Raw genomic sequence first — 25938 nt, 5'->3', positions numbered from 1 at the left:
TTAAAACAAGTACAAAAATAACGGGGAAAAAACATCAGACTGTTCTAAAGACTCTAATTTGCCCATCAACATTAATCTGTCCTTGAGGCATATTTCAAGGGAAGGTCCAACTGATCTCTATGAAGATGTTCCTCATTTAGTTGTACTTCACAAATTTTGAGTTTTGTTGAACATGTGTGATGTGTGGATGGATAAATGAAATTGTATGATTGGAGTCTGGTAAAGGCCCATTAAGGCTAGCCTAGGCTGAAGACACCTTCCTACAAACACTGAAACCTGGGAAAATGGCATTATGGAGAAGGTGAAGATTGGATTAACTTGTGATGTGAAAAGTGCTGATGGAGGAAATGGCTGAATTGCCGACATTACTGATCTGGGAACTTCTTGGGTAAACAGAGAATGTTTACATTATCAGAGACAATAATTATTTAAGTTAACGAAGTCAAAAACAATGCTCCTAATGCAGGGGCAATTCAACCATTAGGCGAACTAGGTGGTTGCTTAAGGCGCCATCCTCTGGGGGGCGCAGTTGAGGCGCCTCTTGAGGCGCCACAAAGTGCTCTAAGGCTAATGAGCAGCTTCTTTTTTGTCTTTTTGTCTTTTTCCCCCCTCCCTGCTGGGATGGGGCACGCCCTCTGGGCGCGCCTCACCTTCCCCCTCCCCCACCTCCTCCTCCCAGGCCCGCAGCCTGGCCTGCTTCCGCGACCGCCTGTGCGCTGCCAGGTAAGGGCCGCCTCCTTGGCCACAGGAGAACACTGCCATGTCCAGGCTGCAGGTCTGGCGGAGCCTCCGCTTGGTTCCAACTCCGCACTTCTGGGAGCAAGGGAGGAAACAGCAATGCGAAAGGGCCCGGGGAGAAGGAGGAGGAAGCAGCGGTGGCCAAATTAGGTGCTTATCCCGGGCCCATGGGAGCCCAGGCTGCACAGGGCTGTGAAGGGAGCGAGCCCAGGCTGGAGGGAAGGAGGGAGGAGGGGAGGGGGCCGGGCTCTTCTTCTGCCGCAGCACAGACTCCTTCCATCCCTCCAACGGGCGAAGCCCTGAACATCCGGAGGGGATGCTTCCTCCGCAATGTCTGCACAGAGTCTCCTCAACCTGCTCCTCGGCCCCTCCAGCTGTGAAGAGCCTCTCCAAACAGAGGCTCCACTAGTTGGAGCCATACAAACATCAGGAGAGAATGCTTCTGGAACATGGCCAGACAGCCTGGAAAACTCACAGCATCCCATCCAACCTCTACTTCCAAACCTCCCCCACGCACACTCCCAGGCAACTCATGCCACTGCTGAATCCGTAGAATCTCTTTTTCTGCAATTTGAATCCATTGTGTCCTGTCCTAGCAGAACACTCCTCTCCCTACACTTTCAAATACGGAAACGTGGCTCCCAGGTCCCCTCTCAGCCTTCTTTGCCCCAAGCTAAACCTGCCCAGCTCCCTTAGATGCTCCTCGAATCATAAATATACAATTATAATAGTATGGCCATGTTCCAGAAGCGTTCTCTCCTGACATTTCACCCATATCTATGGCAGGCATCCTCAGAGGTCGTGAGGTCTGTTGGAAAAACTAAGCAAGGAAGGTTTGTATATCTGTGGAATGTCACATGTGGGAGAAAGAACTCTTTTTTGTTTGAGGAAAATGTGAATGTTACAATTGATCACTTTGATAAGCACTGAATAGCCTAGCATGGCTGCTTCCTACATGGGGGAATCTTTTGTTAGGAGGTGATTAGCTGGCTCTGATTGTTTCTTGTCTGGAATTCCCCTGTTTTTGAGTGCTGTTCTTTATTTACAGGAAGCAGCCAAGCTTTGAAGCTGCAAGGCTATTCAATGCTAATCAAGGGTGGCCAATTGCTACATTAACACTTGCCTCAGACAGACAAGAGTTTTTTCTCCCATCCTGGACTTTCATAGGTATATAAACCTCACTTGCCTAGTTTTCAACAAACTTCATCGCCGGTGTCAGAGTTGCTATCTTTTATGATGTTTCTTTATTTTATTTTATTTTTTAGTCTTTATTTTATTTAATTTTGTTCATTAAGTTACAGTTACCTTGTTTATATTGTCTAATGTGCCTTGTCTTGATGTAAACTGTTTGTATGGGTTTCTTTTCGCATAGAATGGTTGCCGTATAGTTGGAAACCTCCCAGAGTCCCTTTGGGGAGATAGGGTGGTCTATAAATAAAGATGATGATGATGATGACTATTATTCATGTTCTTTGGTTTTGTTATAACTTTCTCTTTACATAATGCTGGGATTAATGCAGCTTGACACCACTTGAACTGCCGCAGCTCAACGCTGTAGAATCCCGGGAGTTGTAGTTTTACCGTCAAGAAGATCTCTCTTAATTTATTTATTTATTACATGCATTTATACCCCGCCCTTCTTACCAAGGGGACTCTTAAGTTTAATCAGAATGTCTTTTCAGGTGGATTGAAACCATAAAAGTCTGACACTTCACCTGCCATGGTTCTAGGCTATGGAATCATGGAATTCATAGTTCAGTGAGGCACCAGTCTAGAGAAGGCTAAAAGACCTTGTAAAACTACATCTCCCAGGAACACAAAGCATTGAGCCATGACAGTTAAAGCTGTGTTGGGCTGCATTATATATACCTTCACTTATCCAACGTTCTGGATTATCCAACGCAGTCGGCCTCTTGCCCGGATCCAGTTATTTCTTCAGGCAGCAAGGACTGTTTTTGTAGTCAATGTTTTCAATACATTGCAATGTTTGTTGCTAAAGACCTGAAAACATGGCTCTTCCGCTGTGCTTTCGGTGAGTAATTTCTGTTATATATTTCTGTGTTACTCCCCCCCGAACATCTATCCTCTAAACTGCCCCACTCTCATATGTCCCTGTCCACAGTGGAGTACCCCTCTGTCCCTCTCACTCCAGGTTTTATCTTTGTGTTCATGCGGCCTGCTCTTGTTTTACTGTTTCTTGATTTCTTGATGTGATGTCTATTATTATCTATTGTATTACTTTTAATTATGTTATGATATGCTGTTTTATATTTTATTATATTGTATTGCTTTGGGCATGGCCCCATGTTAGCCACCCCGAGTCCCCGCTGGGGAGATGGTGGCGGGGTATAAATAAAGTTTTTTTAATTATTATTATAATTATTATTATAATTATTATTATTATTACAATTATTATTATTATTTGCAAATATAGTAACTCCTACATAACATTACCATGTATTGAACTGCTTTTTCTGTTGATTTGTTGTAAAACATGATGTTTTGGTGCTTAATTTGTAAAATTATAATGTAATTTGATGCTTAATAGGCTTTTCCTTAATCCCTCCTTATTATCCAACATTTTGGCTTATCCAACACTTTTATTTTTTAGTGATTTGTTTGGGGGAGGGGGCAAAATTCAGTTCGCCTACACTTGAAAATTACCTAGGGCTGGCCCTGTTTAAGGAAGAAAAATAGCATCTGTCTAGAACTGATGGAGTGTCAGCAAGTTTTAGATGAATAACATCAATAAAGAGAACAACAACAACAGGAAAATTGATACATGAAGAGACACTGTCCTCTTAGAAAAAGTGTGTCAGATCTGCAGGAGAATACAGAGTCTGGGTACCTGCCACCTTTTTTCCAAGATGTGCTGAATGCATGGGGAGTGAATGTTGAGTATATGTTTCCCATTTGTCTATGTAATCAATATAGCTATTATAAAACCAGTACTGAATCTGTGAGTCTGCTTCTTTCTCTGAAAGGGCCTGATGCAACCTGTCACACTGAAAATGGATTGAGGAACATCTGTAAGGTTCAAAACATATTCATGACAGTCATGTAAGCCATATTTTTTTCTTGGCGCTGAAGTCCAACTACATCTAAAGACCAAAGTTAGGAATTATTGTTTCATAGCCACAATATTTTCAGCATTTAATTATAGATCCATTCTTGCCTCCATGGTGGTGGGACTGGGGGTGAATCTACACTGTAGAATCAATGCAGGTTGACAGCCATGACTCAGTGCTGTGGAATTGTGGGATTTGTAGTTTGGTGAGGCATAATCACGAGACCTTGTAAAACTAGTTTCCATGATTCCATTGCTATGGCAAAGTGGTGTCAAACTGCATTAACCAGGGCTTTGCAAATTCAGAGATTATTCCATAACAAAATGTAAGCTTTCTTGTAGATGGTGAGACATCATCTAATTTCTCAAATGAAATACTGACAAAAGATGTTGTCATATAACCACAAAATGTAGTGCCATACTGTGGGATACTGAAAACCACTGATCGCAATCCTTTATTGTTCTCCATCTCCTCTCTGTTTCTTGTGATTTATGACCATATAATAGTGAGGGGGGCAGTGAATTCAAGCATTAACCCATCCTCTAGGATCTCCAGAAGATCACCAGGAAGTCTTGAAGCATATCTTTATTGTAGCTGCTCTGGCTACAGCAGTGGTTCCCATCCTTTTTTTGACCAGCGCCCACTTGACCAGGAACCACTTTAACCAGGGACCACGCTCCAACATTAGTACCAAAAGGGTTACAAATCAGTTTTTGGTCAACTTTCAATTCCGTTTAGTTATTTGGAGTGCTGATTCAGAAAATTGCATTGGACAGACCACTTCAGCTCTAGTTTCTGATACAGAATATATGCCATCCAGTAGTCACCATCTGTTTGCCCACAGAAAGCCACATTTAATAATCTAGAGCTGACGTGATCTATCCAATGCAATGTTCAGCTCTGCAGAAAGGAGTGAAAATAAAATTAAATAAATAAAGAGGAAGGAATAAAGAGGAAGGAGATTCGTGGACCGGACTTTCATTCTTGCGGCCCACTGTTGGGACGCGGCTCACATGTTGAGAACCACTGGGCTACAGAACCATAGCATGAAGTTCTTCAGTTACCACCCATAATCTACTGGCCATTGAATGGCTTTATCAAAGGGGATCTGCAAAGGACACATGCATTTTAAGGGGATGGGAGACATTGCACATGAAAGTAGTCAATAATTTTCTCCACAACCCCAAAATAGACAAATATCTGTGCCATCAAGAGGAAGCGAGTCCTTTAATTTTATAGGAGATTACAGAGGCTATTCCAACAGTCAATAAGGAGATCAGTGTAGCTGTTGTAATTTTGAAAATTTAAAAGGGAGAATTGGGAAAAAACTAAAAAGCAACCCCATCCCATTTCCCACTATGACTACTCTATCATTCGTGCCTGCTTCAGCAATTCCTTGCTTTCCTTCCCAGCCAGAGATTATAAATGGAGAAAAATATGCAACTGTCAGCTTTTTAATTCTCCACTAGTCAAGACAAATCTTTCCATGACAAACTATAAACTAATCCTTTAAGTGGAACTGGGATCTGTTCAGATCTGATGCCTTCCAGATTCATTTTCACTTCTAACAGCTGTGTCAATAATGTAAATCTACTCAAATGCTGTGCATATTTACTTGGAAGGAAATCCCACTCATAACCTTGGTGCTTACTTTCCAGTAAGTATGCACACAATTGCTTCTGAATTTGCTAATGTGACTGTGACTGTGACTGTGGAACAGTTTTTGATTTAAACTCTTTCATGTTGTGCAATTTCCTCTGCTCAGCTGTCTACAATGGATATCATATGGTCCCTAAAACAATGGGAGAATAAATCAGGTCTTTTTCTGAAAAGCAATTCAGATATAATTTCTCATTGAAATCACTTTGGGAGATGTATCAGTAATAAATTAATGTCAAACTGTGATGTCAGCATGACAATATTTTTCCCATTTCAGCTAAAAGAGGTGAGTGAAAGGAAAATACAGAGGGGTCTTGGTATCCACTGGAATTTGAGTCCAGGATGTCCCTCTCTCACAATGTCCCTGACATAAAATGGTAAAAAAAAGGTTTGTTTTCTTTTGGATTTTAAAGAATATTTTAAGACATAAGCGCTTGAGTCTATGGATACAAAATCCATGGGTGTGAAAGACCCAAATTAATGAAATACACGAGAAGTAAACAATTACTTGTTAAAGCTTTACCCTATGCATTCATGTTGGTCCTGTAGATTGCTTTAATTGCCTTTCTAACTGATTCAAGGATAGCATGTTTCTGGTAACTTTATGTTGGCTTTTTGCTTGTTTACACATGCACCATGTAGACTTGAAGCAAGTGTGGTAAAGGTTCTCTAGATGGCCCAGTTCTCCTGATGTCTTTCAAGCTTACCATCCTCAAGAAGATGAATCTATATTCATTATACGTAGCCATGCCTGAGAAGACCCCCCAATTAAATGATATTTTATGATATCTAGATCTGGGACCACACAGTCCTTGGAGCCTTAACAGTAATTTGAGCACTCTTTCCCATGCCTTACTACACTACAAATCCCGGACTTCGTAAAGTCATCAATATATAATGTGAAAGGGCCCTAAGTCATGTTATTCACTGCCTTTCCCTGGATCAAATATCCAAGTGTCACTCCTCTCCTCTGTATATGAAAAATGGAATAGAAACTCAGCTGAAATGAAATGTGCTCTTTGCTCACCTCTCTCTCAAAGCCACTTTGGCCAACATAGGAATTAGAGCCCCCCCCCCCCCCCGAATGCCCCAGTTTCACTGAGCTTCTCAACACTCTTCTTCAGACTGAATGGTTATTTTCACTGTTTGACTGTTTCCACTAATCTTAGAAAGTGTCCTACAGTTCAAAGGGTGAAATGCACACAGTTGCCATGGAATGTGTTGAATGACAACTTAGACACTGTCTTTTTATCAAGAAAACATTTAATAGAGACGTATTAACCTTCATTTGTTAGATCCAATTACTCCCATCAGCAAGTTCTTAATTAGCACAAAGTGCTAACATATGCTCTTGCAATCCTAACCAACTTGGAACGACAACAAAATCATGTTTATGCAGTGCTCCCCCGCCCCCCACAGAAACACACACTCCAAACAGAGGCGTACACACACTCCAAACATTCATGCTCTGAAGGAGAAATGAGCCCTCCCTTTCATCTCTTTCAGTGCAGTCTTTGCTTAGCTTTACAGAACCACATCAATACAACATTTGTATATTCTTGACAGGGGCTGGGCTGGCATGCTCTGCTAACACACCCGCCAGATTCTGTTTTTGTTTAAATGAAAGAGACTTCAATATATTGACAGACATGGATGTATTGCAGAGAAAGAGAATAATATTGCAGAGGAAAGAGAATAATGATTATGCCCTTCCTTTATGGTATTTTGTATGACAGAAAAAAATCATTACAAAAGTGCCAAAGGATGATGAAGTGGATCACACTGCGGTCCAACTCATCCAGCTGTCCATCTAGCAATAGCTAATTGTATCTAAAACTTCTCTCATTAAAATATTTTATGCAAAGGAGTAAGATGGGGAATAATTTTCTTTATTTCTGTTCCTTAACCACACTATATAATTTGAGTTTTGATCTTTCTCTGTTGTTAGATGTTAACTGTGCCCACAATTTGTTGATTTGGTTACACTGAAGCAACTGGTAGAACTCTGGATGTAGTGCTATGAAGGCAGTAGTACTTGTTGTGAATTTCAACTCCTAACATTCAAAATTCATCTTGCCAGAAGAACAAGCTATTTTTTATGTAATGCAGAGATAAATAGTTGAGGCTGAAGAAGTTCCAAGTACACAAAACAGTCCCATGGTGGTGGCATTGGAAGGTCCACTGAGATAAGAGGATATATTTCTAGTAACAGTGCTGAGGAATCAGACTAAGGACCTAATCCCATGATAGGGGGAAGCAGGGGAGCCGTTTCTCTTCACTTTTAAGATGGAGTCCTACAGGACCCATCAAATGATGTAAAATTGCTTCCAGCGGGGCTGCGTCTTTAAAGCTGTTCACATTATAAGAAGATGGGATATGCGAAGTATGAAGCAGGAGATTCTAGGCAAAGTATAACAAGACATGAACTGTATAAACTTATATGACTTATGTAACAAGTGAATGTGACATTTTTGATATCCATTGCATGACCAATGGTACAATCCAGTACAAACTGGATATAGTATGACTCTGGCACTGTTATGAGAGCTTCAATTTACACAGCACTGTTCTAGTTCCTGAGTACAATAATGCTGATTAACACCAATGCCATGTTACAAGTAAAGGAATTTCAACACAGGTTGAGTGTCTCATGGGACCAGAAAATCCTTAGGACCAGAATTATTTTGGATTTCAAATTTTTAAATTATTTTGGAATAACTGTATTTATATATACATACACAATAAGATATTTTGGGAGATGGAACACATTTGAAATTAATTTGTGTTTCTTATATACCATATAGCCATAGGCTAAAGCAAATTTTCTACATTTTTGAAATAATTTTATCCACAAAACAAAGTTTGTGTACATTGAAGAATCAGAAAGAAAAGATGTCATTATCTCAGCCACCCATATTGACAATTTTGAATTCGTAGGTATTTCAGATTTTGGAATTCCAAATCCAGGATGCTCAAGCTGGATATAACCTTTCATCATAGGTAAGTCTGGGCCATGAACAGATGGAGAATGATGTGGTACATGCACAGTGTACTGTATCAACTGCATGGTATTTACAAACAATCCTTAAAATGAACAACTTCAGATAAATGTGTAACGCTTATCAGTCACAAGTTTCTTAGATATAACTGCTTTTCCTAGCACTGATAACGTTCTGAGGTCTTTTCTTGCAATCTAATGTAATATTTATGCTATTTTAAATTACTGATTGATATAAGTATTACTCATACAAAGAGTAGCAAGAGACCAAGTATGTGATGGAACAATTCATCAGATTCATGGCATCTCTTCTTAACTCAGCTCAGGAGAAAAGCAATTGAAACCTATTAGTTTATTTGACATGTAATTGGTTGTTTCTGACTACATGATTACCACAAAGAAAAACAATATATGAAACACTAATTTTCTGGAAAGAACACTCACCATAAGAAGTGATAAAATTGCTTGTAATCTGACCAATTCCCCATAAAATTCCCTTACCACTAAAAATACTTCATCTAGATATAGGTTAGCACAAGGGCGATAAAAAGCTCTGTGTTGATTTTACTGGATTTCTCCAAATAATTTCAATTAAAAGTTATATTTTATATATGTTCATTTTTGTTTAATTGTGCTTCATCAGGCTGCTGAGAGTTGTGATTCAATGACATATTGAAGCTTGTAAAATTATCAGCCTTGGCCTCTACATAGCATTTGGGCAAATTAACCCATGGCACTAAAAGGCAGCCCTAGAAAGCTAATCGTAGCTAATATTATCTGGCTTCCGAAGATGCTTCTTGTCGGGCTTGGCTTCCAGATGTTTTACCATTTGGGTTGCCTTTCTCTGGACATGTTTTGATTTGTCAATATCTTTCTTGAATTGTGGTGCCCAGAATTGGAAACAGTATTGCAGGTGAGGTGACAAAAAAAGAATAGAGTGATACTATTACTTCCACCAGTCTAAACAGTATACAATTGCTGTAACCTAGAATCGAATATCTCCAAAAGTGACCAGTATTTCTGGTTGTATAAACCTATGGCAACCTCATGAATTTCATAGGGTTTTCTTAGAAAATGAATACTCAGATGTAGTTTGCCATTTACTTCTTCTGAAATATAGCCCACAGCACCTGATATTTATTGGTTGTTTTCTATCCAAGTACTAACCCTCCTTAGCTTCCAAGATCAGATTGGATCTGGTGCAGGACATCTTATAGCATAACTGGTCATAAATTAGGATTCACATTTTGCCAATTTGAAAAGATGATCAAAGACATTGCAGATCAATTTAATACACTTTCCACATTCTTAATGCATAATAAAACCCAAGTACTATAGAATCAAACAACTCCAGATAAGAACTTATAGTGGCTACTATTTGGTGTATATAATAAAAACTATTGTAATAGCAAGCCTATGAATTCTCAGCTAAGTTTTTAAAATCAATTTTATTAAAACAGAGTTGATAATTTGCCTAGTAAATTTAAAAAACTTCTCTGATATTTGTATTTCTGAAGATTATGTGCAAGAGCAATAAAGTATGTGATCTTCTTTCTATGCAATAAAAACATCATGTTTTATGTACCATAATTTGATTATAAGGGTGGGCATCTAACATGTAGCATTTTAAAATATTAAAAATTGAATGCTTATTGATCAGCTGCCTGGTCAATCCATTTGATCTATATGAAGATAACAGAGTGATTCCAACAAAGTTGTAATCCTTCCATCATTAATGGGGTTAGAAGTTTGATATTAACTTTCTCAGATTATGTGGCAATCATAACTCTGCCACTTCCCAAAAGAACATTTACTCTTGTTACCACAAATGGGGTCCCCCTTGTTCAATATTAGGGTCTTGAAATGTGTTTCTGAACATCACCTAGTGCTGTTTTAGACATTTACATGAATATGTTGTACAGCGTTTCTGTTGAGGCCTGTGAAACCTCTGAGGATAAGAACAAGGATTTTCTGGTTAAATCTGGTGTATCTGTGGGGGAAAGCGAAATTGTTTTTTGAGACGATGGAAATGCTTTGGGTAGATCTGTTGTCAGGGACACAGAAGTGATTCTCATGAAAACCACCCAAGGTTTGACTTTGAAAGGAATGTGGAAGAGATGGGAGGATTACAGATAATCTAGCGTTTACAGATCAGGTGGGCTAGTATGAAACTGAGACAAATCCGGTGTTCCCAGAAATGGAATGATAAAGAAAGGGAACCCAGATGTGAGAAAGAGTGATATCATGGGCCAGAGGGAGTATTCATAAGGAATTGGAATCAATGTTTGGTGGGGAGATCAATGTTGGATTTTATGTGTCAAGTTGCCTGTCTTGGGAGCTCCGGGTTAGGAGTTCTGTTCTTGTGTTTGTATCTTGTTTTCTTGTTTAAGTTCCATGCCTCCTGTTTGGATTACAAATCCATTATAGTCAAGTTCAAGTATCAAGCCTCTGGATTATGGTGATGTTCATGCTTTCAAGCCTTTGGATATAATTTTAGTATAAGTTCAACAAACCTTGGATTACAGTTTCTTGCTTTTGTCTTAAGTGATTTTTGGAATTCCTATTCAGAGTTGGTCATTGTTTTTTGTTAAGCTTCTGGAAATCTAGCTCATGGATATATTTTGAAACTGTGTTTATATTATATACTCTTTTTCTTAATAAACTTCATCTGTGTGGTATTTGAGTGAAAAGGGGATCAAGTAGGCAGCTGGGTTACAATAGCTGAAGTACGCTTTAGCTGTACTTCATAAAAAGGAAAACCAGCCTGTTTGGCAAGCCCCATAAATACTGATTTGTTTTCAATAAATGTTTTATTTTTACACCTTGCTGTGGTCAAGTAAACATTTCTTGGGCCAAAGGAGGTTCTAAATGGAAATATTAAGAAGTCCTGTTCTAGATAATGCAGATTTGCAATTACTAAGTTTCCTTATCATTAGCTGTTCTTGCTAGGATTACTGGAGCTAGTAGACCAACACATAAAAAGATGGATTCTAACTCTATCTTACAACTTAGGAGCCATAAACTTATACTTTTTCTTGATCTTTTAGAAATTCATCATCAGAAAATGATAGGATAGTAAGGAAGGGCTGGAAAACACAGGATTTCACCATGTTAGGTTGCAATAATGTGTTTGCAGTAAACCATGAAATAATGCCTGATCTGAGAAAAAATGGGATTTTGGTCTAGCCGATCATGCCTACACAACTACAGATGGAGCATACATGGACAGCGAAACAAAGAGAAATATGGAAAATAGTTAAGGCGGTCTTACCAACATTTTCATTTATATTAAACACAGTATGTTTAGCCACAAATAATAGAAATCATGAGGAAAAAGGTGGTCAGTGAAACAGAGAGGAAAACATTCCTCAGTGCATTGTAGAAGAAGGTTTCAAGTAGTCAACAAAATGCTCAAAATACTTTTACTTATGCAAGATAAATCTGATGTAGTAATATAACTTCATGAGCATATATTACTAGCACTGAATGAATAGTTTGTTGAAACATCTTGATCTTTTCGTAGAGTAGAAACTATTCTTATTTTTCCAACTTTATTGGTATAAAATTGTCTGTTAAAGAAGTAATGCCCAGAAACATATCAACTTCCTTCACTATGGTGTACCTGTAGTCATATTCCACAGTGCCCGGAGCTTAAATGTTCTGTTATCTCCTTGAGGAAAAGATTAGAGAAAAGTCAACAGCTAAGGCAAAGGCCCTTAGTTACCATTCGCATGCATTTTAGGGCGTAATTGAATTTGTAAGCAACTCTTACTATGGTTTAATCAAAGTTACTCTATACATCTAACAAAGCAGTGAAACGCGTAGGTTTCAGACATGATAGCTTAAGATCAGCTTAATGTTTAACCACAAATGACAGAGCACTCTCCCTTAACTATACAGTCACACCTCCTATAATAAAACGGTGTTGCAACTGTTTTAGAGGCAATTTTATGTGTGCAATATATAGACTACAATATTGTAACTATGGAAAATTTACTTCTGAGGGTTAATGTTTGGCTATGGCAAGCTTTGACCACATATGTTCAAGCATGGCAATGAGAGACTATGTACAAAACTAATTAGGTTCGATGTGTTTATTTCATTCTCAAGTCTTATACAAGTCCAACATGTCAAGCCCAAGACACTATAAGTTACCATGTCTCCCAACATGCTCAGCCTGAAACATCAGTAGTTGCTCTTAGGGGAGGTGGCCGTTGTTCTAGATATGAAAGTGGTAGACAAGGGAAGCCTCTAAACGAACACATTACCAACTAGGACATATGCATAACTTAGGTCTTCATCAGATAGGCAGGGGAAAAGGGGAAAGCAGAGGGAACCATCTTATTCTGGTCCTTTCCATCTTTCCCCATTTGGGATGGCCAACAATTCCATGCCCTTTCTGTACCTTTCCCTGTCTTCTCCCTGCTTTTCCCTGCTTTCTCTAATTTGGAGACAGGTAACACCTGACTCCTGAAGACAGTTTCCAGGCTCCATTTGCATGCACTTAGGAAACGGAGCACCACGGAGTCCCACCAGAATTGCCCTTAAGTCATGTGACAGCCTCTGTGGACCTTCCGTGGGGCTCTGTTTCCTAAGTGCATGCAAATGGAGCCTGAAGACCATCTGATAAAGTCCATGGAGGGAATTGATATGAAGAAGGAGAAAAATAGATAATGCATTCAGATTTTTTACTTTCTGCATCTACTTACTTATGGTGAGACCTCTGTAGTTTGGTAGAAATGTTGCCATTAAAGTCCAAATGCTAGAGCTCTAAATGAGGATTTTATAAAGTAGAGACTTCAGGAGCAGTCTGCTCTTGACCACACTCTCTTCCTCCTACTGGTGCTCTCTCCATGACTTGCAAGTACACACAAAACCAGTTTTGTCCGTTGTCTCAATATGTCTTTTTCTTCCTCTGTTCCCCACTGCCAATTTAATCAGGTTGTATCCAGTCTGATTAGATTTCAGAAATCATTCACAGAAAGAATTAATTTCTCACTTTAATTTCACCTCATAAATACAAGGCTGCAATATTTTAACCAATTTAAAATAAGACAGTTATTTGATTCATACACCACAAAGATGAATATAATATACCTAAATGATATCCTAAAATGAGGCTGGCTCTACTTCTGCGGGCCCCCCTGTTTAACCACCTGCCAAGGTATGAAGGAGAGAGGAGGTAGCTATGGATTTCACATTTCAATATGATTTTGGCAAATTGTTCAAAGCATCTACCCTAATAATTTTCTTCTATTGTTAGTTAAGAAAGTCATGATCCCTTCATCATTAATGGGATCAGAAGTTTGACACCACCTTTCTCAACTTATGTGGCAGCGATACAGAGCTGTGTTTTTATAACACTATATAAACAATGTTGAGGGCTGTGAGGCATGTACAGATTTAGGAACAAATGTGTAAAAAGAAAACTGTAGAATGTTAAATGTTTTTAAAAAGTTAAGAAAATCTGTGAAATATAACTACTGTATATTAAAAAGTGTTTCAGTTCTGTCAAATATTAATCAATGTAGTGATATCCTAATAAGATGTATAAACATCCCTCTATATTCACTGGGGGCCCTGGGGGCACAGTGTGTTAAAGCGCTGAGCTGCTGAACTTGCGGACCGAAAGGTGCCAGGTTCAAATCCCAGGAGCGGAAAGAGCGCCTGCTGTTAGCCCCAGCTCCTGCCAACCTAGCAGTTCGAAAATATGCAAATGTGAGTAGATTAATAGGTACCGCTCCGGCGGGAAAGTAACGGCGCTCCATGCAGTCATGCAGGCTACATGACCTGGAGATATCTATGGACAATGCCAGCTCTTCGGCTTAGAAATGGAGATGAGCACCAACTCCCAGAGTCGATCACAACTGGACTTAACGTTAGGGAAAACCTTTACCTTACCTTATATTCACTGGATTTATGAGGTGAAGGATCCCCATAAAAGTGGGAAACCAAATAAACAAATAAAAACACTTGTTTACCTGAGAGAACACCTCCCTGGGAATCTTTTCAGTACAACTCTATAGCTAACTGTAAAATTGTGCTGGAGAACATACAGATTCCTAGCAAAAATTTTACTGGAATCCATGAATAATCAAATGTGCAAAAGTGAAATCAATAAATGTTTAGGGTCAGCTATACTTCCAAGTTTTGGTTAGTTCATTTGCACTAAGTATATTGATTGGTGTTTTAATAACCTTCAACTTATTGATGCAGGGGTGTCTTTCTTGTTGCTAACAATTATATTATCTCAGTAAGTTTTACTTATTCTTTCCAAGCCTGTGGGGGTGGGGGGGGGGGGGGGGGGAGAATGGCAGAAGAAATAAACTCAGGACTGAGACTGTCATCTAAGAAAATCAAAACACATTGGACTGCCATTTTTGTGAAACTACAGCTGTGAAGAAGTACACGTGGCTCCTATATTTTAAGCAGATAAATAATTTCTTGTGTTACTCCTCCCCACTCCGGCTCCTTTTTACAATTAACCACAGTAAGCACTGAAAAAGCAATGCAAATTCAAATACAGGGTAAAATGACAGATGCCAAAGGGATTTGATTTCAAGTACAGACCAAATGATACTTGAAGCTATGCAAATCAACAGCAGCAGATTGCCTTGAGTCCTGGAGTTGAAGCTCATAAGTGCTTTGTCAAAATGCATACTGTTCTGTAATACTGATTTGGCATCAACTTCTTTCTGTCTTCATCTGGCTCAGCCCTGTCTCTGAGGTTTTACTGAGGTGCCACTTTTCACAGTTACAATTGCCAGAAGGCAACAAATGTAAAACATTCATCCACACCTGAACCCAGCCAGCATATGAAATGAATTAACAAGCCTTCCCAACTCAGGCAAAATAGGGCATATGGGGCCAATGATAAACTCAGATATAACTAAGTGAATAAGATACCTCCACACACAAAAAATCTTTCAGGAAAGTGTCTGATATCTTCATGAAGAAACACCCAGCAAGTGGATAGAAGGATTACTTTCCTCAACAAGTGTGTTTACTGTCTCCTATTACATCGGTTGTCGTATTCATCTAGATCCCAAAGGTTCAGATGAGATCAACTGTATTTCAGATCTGATACTCTTTCAGCCACAAAAAAACAACTCTGGCCCCTTCCACACCGCTGTATAAAATCCACACTGAACTGGATTATATGGCAGTGTGGACTCAGATAATCTAGTTTAACACAGATATTGTGGATTATCTGTCTTGATATTCTAGGTTATATGGCTGAGTGGAAGGGCCCTGAGTGTTCTCATTTTTTGCTGTTTCACTGTATGTTGTGGTGGTGGTGGTGATGATGAACCAACTAATCACAGAGGAATATGAATAACACTTCTGGGCAGAATCAGGTGCTTGCCCTCATCCAGGTTCTGCTCCTCCCCCTGAAGAGTCTGCCTAGTCTGCAGCTGATTTTCTCTAGTTGCATTTCAGAACAACCAGAACAGGCAGATATGGCTAGTTATGGCACTACAAACTACTGATGTCCCAAAACTAGTGCAGTGTAGTAGTTTGGATGATTGATTACAACTCTGGAGACCAGGGTTCAATTAACTGTTTGGCCATGGAAACCTACTGAGCAAGTCATACAGTCAACTGCAGAAATCCTTATGATAGGTTCACCTTAAGATCACCATAAACTGGAAATGACATGAAGCCAAACAACAACAACAACAACAACAGTGTCATAGTCTCGTTCTGAGATATTACCTACCTAGACAATGAGCAAGTCCCACCTTACCAAAAGGAATATTGCAGCCTCTTTGAGAAGCTCTATTAAATAAAACTTGTTGCAGGTAATACTGCAGAGGAGTTTCCGGAGTTGTTGTTTCTTTGTACCTGGATGAAAATCAACCCACTCATGGCATCCTTTTTCAAGCTTTCCTTTTTCTTGAAAAATGTATCTTTCTAAAATATTTCACTTTTGTAAGTAATCCACTCCAAGTGATGTTCTGTGTGGATAAAGCCTTTCACTAATCCAGTGTTGTCTGTATCTACAAATAAGGATGATATCAGCGAATAATATATTCTAGATATTAATGATGTCAGGCCGAACTCCAAACATGTTTATTCATAAGATCTCATGTTACAAAAATCTATATGTTACATATAATCAGTTTTCTAAAATGTGCTTATACTATCATTTGTCTTGATAGATGTCAAAGCAAAATACAGAAGCTATGAAAAACTATGTATATAAAACTGGATGAAGGTAGCTATACACTTATACTTCCGGGGGATTGCAAACTCATGATGATGATGATGATGAGGAGGAGGAGGAGGAGGAGGAGGAAGACGGAGAGGAAGAGGAAGAACTTTATTCTTATATCCCGCCACCACCTCCTCAAAGGGACTTGGGGCGGCTTACAGATGGCACAAAGTGCCTAAAAACAATATAAAAGTGAACGCAGTATAAAATACATTAAAATAAAACACATGCAACATATAAAACAACAACTCAGACTTAATCAATTTCTACACATGAAAATCAGCTCCATCTTGTTGGGATACAACATCAGTTTGGTCACTATCTTCGATTTTAAATGCAAACATCTGTTATAAAAGTTATATAAAGCTGTAAAGGGCCTTTTAAATAACAGACAGAGAAACAGAACCGAGTATTTTCCACATATTTATGAGAACTCATATTAGATAATATTGTAATTATTTTGTCCTCATTAAAAAGTAGAAGGAATAGATGAAACATTTAGGATCTAACAGCTCAAAAGTCATGGAGCTAAGTATCCTCTCACATGCTCTGTATTGAAATTGACCTTTAATATAGCAACAAAAAGCACTACACTCTCACACCTCTGACCCTGCAAGCTCAGTAATAGATATCATATTGCCTGATATTATAGCTGTTGATATTAAATTTGTCTTAAAAATGAAGAGTAATCAACCAGGTCAACATTCCAAGCTCTTAACCAAAAACATATGCCAGAGTGACAAAGTGCATTTGAAGTAACAAACCCAGGAGTTGGATTCAAGTTGGATTCAATTGGTTCTAAGACATCATCTATAGGGTGGTGGCCATGGTGAAAAATGTTACCTAGACACTAGGTATTATTTTTTCACCATGGAGCTGGGTTATCACTCCTTAGAAAGCCTGTCCCCAAAGAGCAGATTAGTGAAAGATCATGGTTAAAACCTCTTGGACTCCAGAGAAAATACCAGAACTAACATGTTTTCCCGAAAGTAAGACGTATTCATAAAATAGGTTATAGCAGGATTTCTAAGCATTTGTGAAATTTAAGCCATACCCCGAAAATAAGACATAGTGATAGGCGTGGCTATGTAGCGTACCGGCGCAGAGTGGTAAAAACGGCAGCCGCCCCTTCCCTCTGCCACAGCTGATTTACCAGCTCACACCAGCATGCCCTCCTCCCTGCCCAAGCAAGGGAAGAGTGCAAGGCACACAAGGTCTCCCAAACAGAGGGAGCAAGAGCATTGGCCAGTGAGGGGAAACACTACAAGAAGGCGAATGGGACGGGACCCGTTTGGGGCCCCTGCCCCACCCACAGAGCAGCCGCAGTGCTCCTCTCTAGTCCTTTTGCTGCCAGAGGGGGGGATGATGGAGCACAACTTGCTGGGCTGCCTCTCTCACTGTTGCTGGGCTTGGGTGCCACAGCGTTCCTTCTCTTGCAGGAGCATCAGCCCCTTCCGGACAGAGGGAAGCATTTGGCCATCACGCCATCTGAGTGCTTGAGTATTGGCCATGGACATAAAAATAAGACATCCCCTGAAAATAAGCCATAGTGTGTCTTCTTGAGGAAAAATAAATATAAGACAGTGCCTTGTTTTCAGGAAAACATGGTAGTAATCACCACAGTGACCTATTTCAAGGAAACTGGAAATATCATCATACTTATCATGATGAAGCACTAGTTTAGCTCCTGAGCCCACTTCATTTACACACACACACACAATAAAAGGCTAGCCCTGTCAGTATTTTGTCCACATCCACAGGCTGCATCAAGTGACATTTATCCTACACAGAGGAGACAATATTTGGGCAGATTCCCAGAAAAGGTGTCAATGGTAGTGCCAAGTTAAAGTGAACATCTGTGCTTTTTTTTCCCAAACTGTTTTGAAAACATATCTTGGCATGATTCTAAGGGTCCCATCAGATTCCTATCAGACTCTTGTTTAATTAAAAATATTTATCAACCACAAAAATATCCCCTGCCTAACTGCTTAAGAACACACTGGAGGTGGCACCAAGTAGGCACAATAAATGTGTTTTTACTTGTATTCAGTCATAATTAGTAACAGATTTGCAGCATCTCTTTTCTAATTACATTCCTGTCTCCTTCGTGGCACATAGCTCACTCATAAATCAAAAAGCTAAATGGAGTCCACAGTACTACAGAGGACACTCGGCAGCAGTTGCATCAAAAGCCCATTCCATCATACAATTTCACTGAGTGCTTGGAAAGGACCAACAGCCTTCTCAGGTCAACTCCAACCAACATGTTCATCCAGGCCTCAGTGATATATATCAGGCTGTCATCTGAATCAACAAATTGTAACTGAAACTAGTTATATTAATTTGCAACTCCCTCAGGCCAGAGGGCAAGTTTACAAGGCAACCCAAAATTTCATTGGTTGGCGGAATGACCAGAAGACTGGGTGGATAAGCCATAGATGTTACACCAGTCTTTCCTGTAACTGCTTTCTACCATGTGAATCAAATGCACAATATAATACCCACACACACCACATACCCCGTGTCTGCAAGGGATATGTTCCAAGACCACCACATGGATACCTTGAAACATAGATACTAGTAAACATTATATTTTTTACTGTACCTGGCCAGAAGCATACCATAAAATTACATTGAGAGGACATAAATGCTTCTGAGGATTGGTAGGTGGGGGGAATATTTTTGAAGTGTGGATAAGTGAAACCATGGTTATTGTAATGTATTCAGTTATAAAGACCAGAAGAAGGATAATGTCATACAATACCAAATGTAGCTTTAAAAAAAAGCCAAATTTTATGTCACCAAAGAATATGAAATTTAAATGGTTATATATCTAATAGATTACCAAGATTATTGCATCATTTTACTTGGTGAGAAATTGAACGAAAATAAAAGATAATAGATCCTAGAAAAGAAAAGCCATTGAAGGGAATGATTCTATTAATAACCACATCACAGAAAGCTGTCAAAATGGTTTTGAGTTCCCTGAAGTATCATCTAATTTTATGCTCATCATTAAAGCCTCTCCACTGGGACCCTACTGGTATGCACCAATGAATGTATGAATAAAAATGGCTTACAGAATTGGAAAAATATAAAGGAATTTGTCAGTTCAGTTTGGAAAAGAAAATGAAGCTTGAACAAATAAAAGGCTGATGGACATTTAAATGAACATCCCTCTGCAATCTTAATTAAAACAGTTGCTGTACAATTTTTATGATACAATCTTGCTTGTTTGTCTCTCGGTAACAGCCCTTCTATGATACAGAATGGGAATGAGCTCTATGAATATGCCAATTTCAGGTGAAATCTAAGATATAATCCTAGTGATTTTTAAGGGAAAAACTGAGTGGGCCTCAAAGGTAAATGTTCTTAATTGTTTACCCTACATACATAGCAATATCTATCCCATTCAGATATGTATAAAATCCAGTCATTATTTTCACTCTAGCAGTTCAGCAATGCCTAGCAATTCAGCTCTTGAATGAATTCAAGACTCAATAGTTATTCTATGTTTGAAACTTTGAATCTTCTGCATACATTCAGAAGTAAACACAAGAGAAATTGCCTGACTATGCATTGACCCCAGATTGTTCAGCATTATGCCTACAATAGGTGTATCTGTTATGTGAGCAAACTTGTTTTCTGTTGCTCCAGAAAATTGTAAACAGAGGCTGAATGGCCACTTGTTGAGAGTGCTTTGGTTCTGCATTCCTGCAAGGCAGAATGGAGTTAAACTTGATGGTTCCTGTAGTCCCTTCCAAATCTATGATTCTATGTGTCAGCCTAGATCTATGGTTTCACTTAACCAAATCCAAAAATACATTCTCTCGAGGCATTTTCTATGTCCTCCACCATGATTCTGTAGTATGCTTCAACCAGAAGTTGACCACAGAGCTGTGCCAAAGGCTGTAGAATGCTAGAAAAGTGTTCCTTCTAGGTTTTTTCTAGGTCCTCCAGTTAGGGTTAGCTATTATCTGTGGTTAGCATTTCCAGACTAAGTTCAGAAATTTATACCCTGTGTGTATAAGGGTTGTAGCATACTGGAATCCTGAAGCAGGTACCACAGTGCAATCCTATGTATGTCTTCTCAAACAACAGTAAGATAATATTCAACAGAGTTCATTCTCATGAAAATGTGCTTACAATTGAAACCATAGTCACACATACAGAGGCTTTCAAGAGACTAGCATTGTCAAGAGGAAACGAATTAAGGAAAATATGAACCAAGGCCTAACAGGAAATATGTTTTCTTCTCTGGAGGTCCTACAGCCATAGGAAAAGTCAGGACATTTCCACTTAACACTAAAAAATACATGGTCAAAGCTTGAACTGTGACACCAAAATCTGGAGGTTTCAGACATAGGAGCCTACTTGGTGCTCTGCCTTGAAACCAGTTCCTAAGGCTGGAGAAAAATCTGGAAACATTGTTTTTGGATTGCAACTGCCACTGCCCATGCTGTCACGTGGATTCTGAGAGAACCATTTCTAAATCATTGACTGAACCAGGCTGAGGACTTTATCATACAAAGCAGGAAACCTATTTCATATCATATGAAACCTGCTGCTTGTCTGCCTCTCTTCTGTGATCTTCCCATCCCTAGTAAAACCCATGAATAGCTCCTAATCCCACAATGCTCCTCTCACTTGCCTTGGTGTGATGAATCCCCTTTTCTTTTTTGCTGGCATGTAGGAAGTAAAGTGGTGTCAGGGACAGGAGTCTCCTCCTCTCCCCCTTTGCTATTCCGAGAGTGACCATTTTGCAAACATATTACATAAACAAAATATTATTATAAAGCTAAGGAACAGCAGTAGTGTGGGAAGGTGGACCTGCAAAGTTGTGAAGAACTATGATTGTGGGATCCACAAATTGTCACATCAGAGCATTGACACAATTGTGCTAGTGAGGAGAGGTGCAATAGCAAGGGTGCTCAAAGGTGACTCCAGTGGAATAGCAGGTTCATGTTATGAAGTGATGAATAACAATTACATATTTGTGCTAAGATTGGCACAACCCTGATTTAAAATGCTCTTCCTATAACATAAATAAGCAAACAAATAATGCATTATAATATTGTGTACTCTACACTTATGTACACAAGAGCAAATACAATGATTTTAATCATGTAGGAATCTATATTTAAAAGCCTTACATTTATGAATTCTCTGTGTCTTAAGAAATAGCTTGTTATACTTGTTATACAGCTGGGGTACATATGCAGAGAGATTGCTTAGCTTCCATGCATAGATGAACTTCATTTTCAGCTAATAATGAAACAATGTGCACTGATAATTTAATGATAAAATGCTGGAAAATCAAGTTATGCATAATGGGAATGCCAGGAAAATGCTAAGAATATGTGTGCTATTAACTTCTCATGTAGGGTGTAGTCATTCATTTTGATGGAGACTGTAACTGCTTAATTGGTGATTGCTGCTGCATAAAGACCATTAAGAACATTAAAAATAGAGATTTTGCCCCAAAATAGGGACTATTAGAGCTTCATGAAAAAATCAATCTGCTGTTTAAAATGCAACTTAGAGGGAAAAGGGTGAAATATGAATCTTCAGATCTGAAGGTCCTATCAAACTTTTTTCGCTGTTTGAGATGGACTCCAAAACTGAAACCAATTCCCATTACCCCAACTATATCTTTTCCCTTTCTGTGATGAGCCCTTAATTCCATGACACAGTTTTCTAGATGCTAATGGTCCTTCTATGGCTGGCAAGCATGGTCTGTTCTTTGAGAGGAGGAGCTGTTATAGTGCTGATAGGATGGCAAGAGACAGTGGAGGGTGGCAACCAGTGGCATCATGGCAGAGTGCCTAGCTACCTTTTCTCATCTGTGACCTCAGCCAAAAATAATTTGACCCAGTTTGCCCAACAGTAAGGTGGTAATGGTTTTTTTTGTGTTAACAGAAATGAAGCCGAGTTGGACTTTTGGGGGGTCTGCCCCAGCCAGAGAGAGACCCCGCGGCCCCAACAAAGAGGGATCGCTACATTGGCGAGCTCAGAGAAGCCTGATTTCAGCAATTTTAGTTCCCTAGAATCCAATAAAAAAACTCTGCCAAAGTGAAAAAGCGCCACCGAGATGATTTATTAGCAATTCAGCTGAATAGGATGCGATGCCGCAATCATTTGTCAAGGAAAGCAAGGACTTTCTCTTAGACTGTGGGGCCACTCACTCAGTGGTCACAGAGGGGTTCAGAGGGACAGAGTTGGGGAGTAGGAAGACTCAGGTAGTTGGGGTCTCAGGAAAAGGCAGAAAGGTCTTTTTTGAAGCCCATGGAGTGTGAAGTGGGGGGGGGGGGAGATGCTGTCTCATGAGTTCCTCTACATGCCTGAATGTCCTATTCCCCTCCTGGGCCGAGACATTCTGTGTAAGATCAGGGCACAGGTTGCATTTGGGCCCGAAAAGATCATCTTGGCTGTCCCAGAGGAGGAAGGGTGGAGGGCACAAGCTTTCTTGCTTCATCAGCCTGCCCCAGAGGCTGATTTGATCCCCTTGGCCATTTTGGAGCAGGTGAATCCCATAGTTTGGGCAGATGGGGTCCCCGAGAGAGCTAGGAACATTGCCCCTGTTACCATTGCCCTCAAACCTGATGTCAACCCCCCTAGAATCCCTCAGTCCCCAGGAAGCCCGTAGGGGGCTCCAGCCCATCATTGATAATTTCCTACAACACTCACTGTTAAGCGAGTGTGCCTCTCAATATAATACTCCAGTTTTGCCTGTTAAGAAGCCCAATTCGGATGAATATCATTTTATACAAGACTTGAGAGCCATAAATGCTATTGTGATGGACATACATCATGTGGAGTCAAACCCTTATACTCTTCTCTCTACTATCCCTCCCTCCTGCTCCTGTTTCACTGTTTTGGACTTGAAAGATGTGTTTTTCTCTATCCCCCTTCATACAGATAGCCAGGAAATCTTTGCCTTTGAGTGGGAGCATGTGGGAACGGCAAGGTGGGTACAGATGTGCTGGCAGGTTTTGCCAAAGGGGTTCACCTGTTCACCCACGATTTTCAGCCAAAGCCTTGCCTCAGAGTTGGAAAAATGGCCAGACCGAGACCAGGGATGATCTCCTTTTATGCGCTGAGGACCGGGACACCTGTGAGCGGTTCACCATCAGTCTCCTCAACTTCCTGGGCGAAGCTGACTTCAAGGTTTCCAAGAAGAAGGCTCAAATCTGTCAGGACACTGTATGGTACCTGGGGTTTGATGTCTCCCAAGGACAAAGGGCATTGGGACCAGAGAGGAAGGAGGCTATCTGTAGGGTCCAGGAACCAAGGACTAAAAAACAGCTGAGAGGCTTCCTTGGCATGGCTGGCTTCTGTAGGATCTGGTTGCTGAACTTCGGATTGCTTGCCAGGCCCCTCTATGAAGAAACCTCTGGGCCAGAGGCTTTCCTTGTTTGGTCTGCAGTCTCCCGCAGCCCGGATAAGTTTTTTTCTAATGTTAGTATAGTTTCAGGCAGAAAAGAGACACAATGTATCAGTTAGGAGAGGTTGAAGTTGCAACTTGGTTAATCTTTATTAGGGGCTTGTTACATAGTTGGAGCTGGGTAGGGAGATGAGAGAGAACATGCGGTAGAATAGAGTCCCTGGTTGAGGCGGCTGCTGGGGCACATTTTATCCTTTCTAGCTCAATTTGGCACCCAGGAACTGCGGAACTCCCTGCAGCTTTTCAGATCAGCTCAAAGGCAGGGGTTTGGGGTGCCCTCGATAACAGAAAGACTCGGAACACATTATTACAACTGTAGCTCCAAAACAAAAATCAAACAGCATATTTGACAGAATTATTTGCATTATAGGAAGTAAGGCTCCCATAATTGCAAATCCCATATTCATGGATCCATGGATTCAGGCAACTACAGTCTGGCTGGGAACATATTCTCCACAAATACAGAAGTCTTAATCTACCACTTGCTCCCCATGTTTCCATAACAAATCTACCAGAAAGTCTAGAATTAAATGCAACAAAACCTCAAATGTGAGTCATGTTTCTTAAGGTGACAAGATGAATCTCTGCATTGAGCTATCATTCACCTCTATTTGTATCGAAAAGTAAATTTAGGATTATCAGACCTTGCAGAGAGAGAGCTATCGCTTTTTAGAAAGTGATAATGATTACTCATGTGAAACAAAGTTCTGCTGTTTTTAAACTGCCCTTTCTAACACTAATCGTCAATTAAATAGTTATTTCCTCCAGTAGCCAAACCCAAGAAAATAGCAACAGACATATCTTCCTTTAAAAAATATGTATTTTGCTGACATTCCAATATAACTCTATAGATGCCAATTTCAGGATTATTGGTGCCTCAGAACAATGAAATTTCACAGGCGTAGTGCATAGCAGCTGTTTTACTGCTTCTAGAAAAACAATGTGATTGCATGATAATGAAGAACTATGATCTCGAAAGATTGTATAGGAAGGGAAAACAGGCAAAAGTGTAATTCTCAAACATTATTACCACCTTCAGTGCTTATATTTGGCAGCACAAAAGTCCCAAACCACCACACCACAAAATCAAAGAAGACACATGTTTTCAAGTGCCAAGCCAAAGATCTTTTGCATACATATTTGATTATGCTGTCACCCATCCAGCAGTGCATTTTGTCCCTGTATACCAGTGGAATGACAATTTTCCCTTCCCACATCTTTGAAAGTCCTCCCTGGTATAAAATAACCTATTCCAGAATGTTTCCCAGACTTCCAGATAGGATTTTTTTGGCGCACACATGGAGTTGAGAAGAAATTGATAATTTTGACAGAAACTATGTGAGAGAAAGCACACAAATTCTGGCTACTGTTTTAGCTGTCCAACATCATTTTCCTATTATTTAGTCAACTAAGTCTAAAGAGTACAATGGCCTAAAGCCAATACGTAGTTCAAGCTTGAATAAATCCACTGAATCAAATGATTTTAGATAAGAATTGATCTAGTTGAACTGTAATGGATTTGAGTCCAAGTATTTAGATTCCAAGTATTGTTCGGCATTCTCCTCTACTTCCTAGGAATGAGAAGTACCATGGTCTACTGCTGCTGAATTTGTTTGTCTATAGATGAGAATACCTAGCGGGCATGTAGCATTCTTGTAATATGTGTTTTATTTAAAAATATGAAACCAGAGCATATAGGAAGCAAACAAGACACTTTTACAAGCAAGTTGCAGTGCCTTGGATAGCATCTAATCAATAATTACAAGGAAATCTCTAACATATAGCCACTGACAAATAAAAGATCTTTTGCCATACA

At 39.7% G+C, this 25938-nt stretch overlaps 1 protein-coding gene and 1 long non-coding RNA gene across 5 annotated transcripts in view; one reads left to right on the top strand and one right to left on the bottom strand.

Moving 5' to 3' along the window:
• Positions 1 to 25938, bottom strand: part of plcb1 (phospholipase C beta 1) — a 650154-nt gene that overhangs the window by 299266 nt on the left and 324950 nt on the right. The gene's annotated exons all lie outside the window — the stretch shown is intronic.
• Positions 581 to 25938, top strand: LOC103279719 (uncharacterized). Of its 3 annotated transcripts, XR_010002336.1 has the most exons (4): positions 581 to 723; positions 5743 to 5853; positions 8403 to 8465; positions 16626 to 25938. It is a non-coding gene; the product is annotated as an uncharacterized LOC103279719 (long non-coding RNA). The 3 variants fall into 3 exon arrangements; XR_010002337.1 differs by having other exon boundaries at positions 581 to 5853; positions 22598 to 25938; XR_001730707.2 differs by having other exon boundaries at positions 581 to 5853.

This window comes from Anolis carolinensis, chromosome 1 (assembly GCF_035594765.1).
Source record: "Anolis carolinensis isolate JA03-04 chromosome 1, rAnoCar3.1.pri, whole genome shotgun sequence".
Taxonomy (NCBI): domain Eukaryota; kingdom Metazoa; phylum Chordata; class Lepidosauria; order Squamata; family Dactyloidae; genus Anolis; species Anolis carolinensis.
The sequence above is the reverse complement of the archived record's forward strand: the minus strand, read 5'-3'. Positions and strand labels throughout refer to the sequence as shown.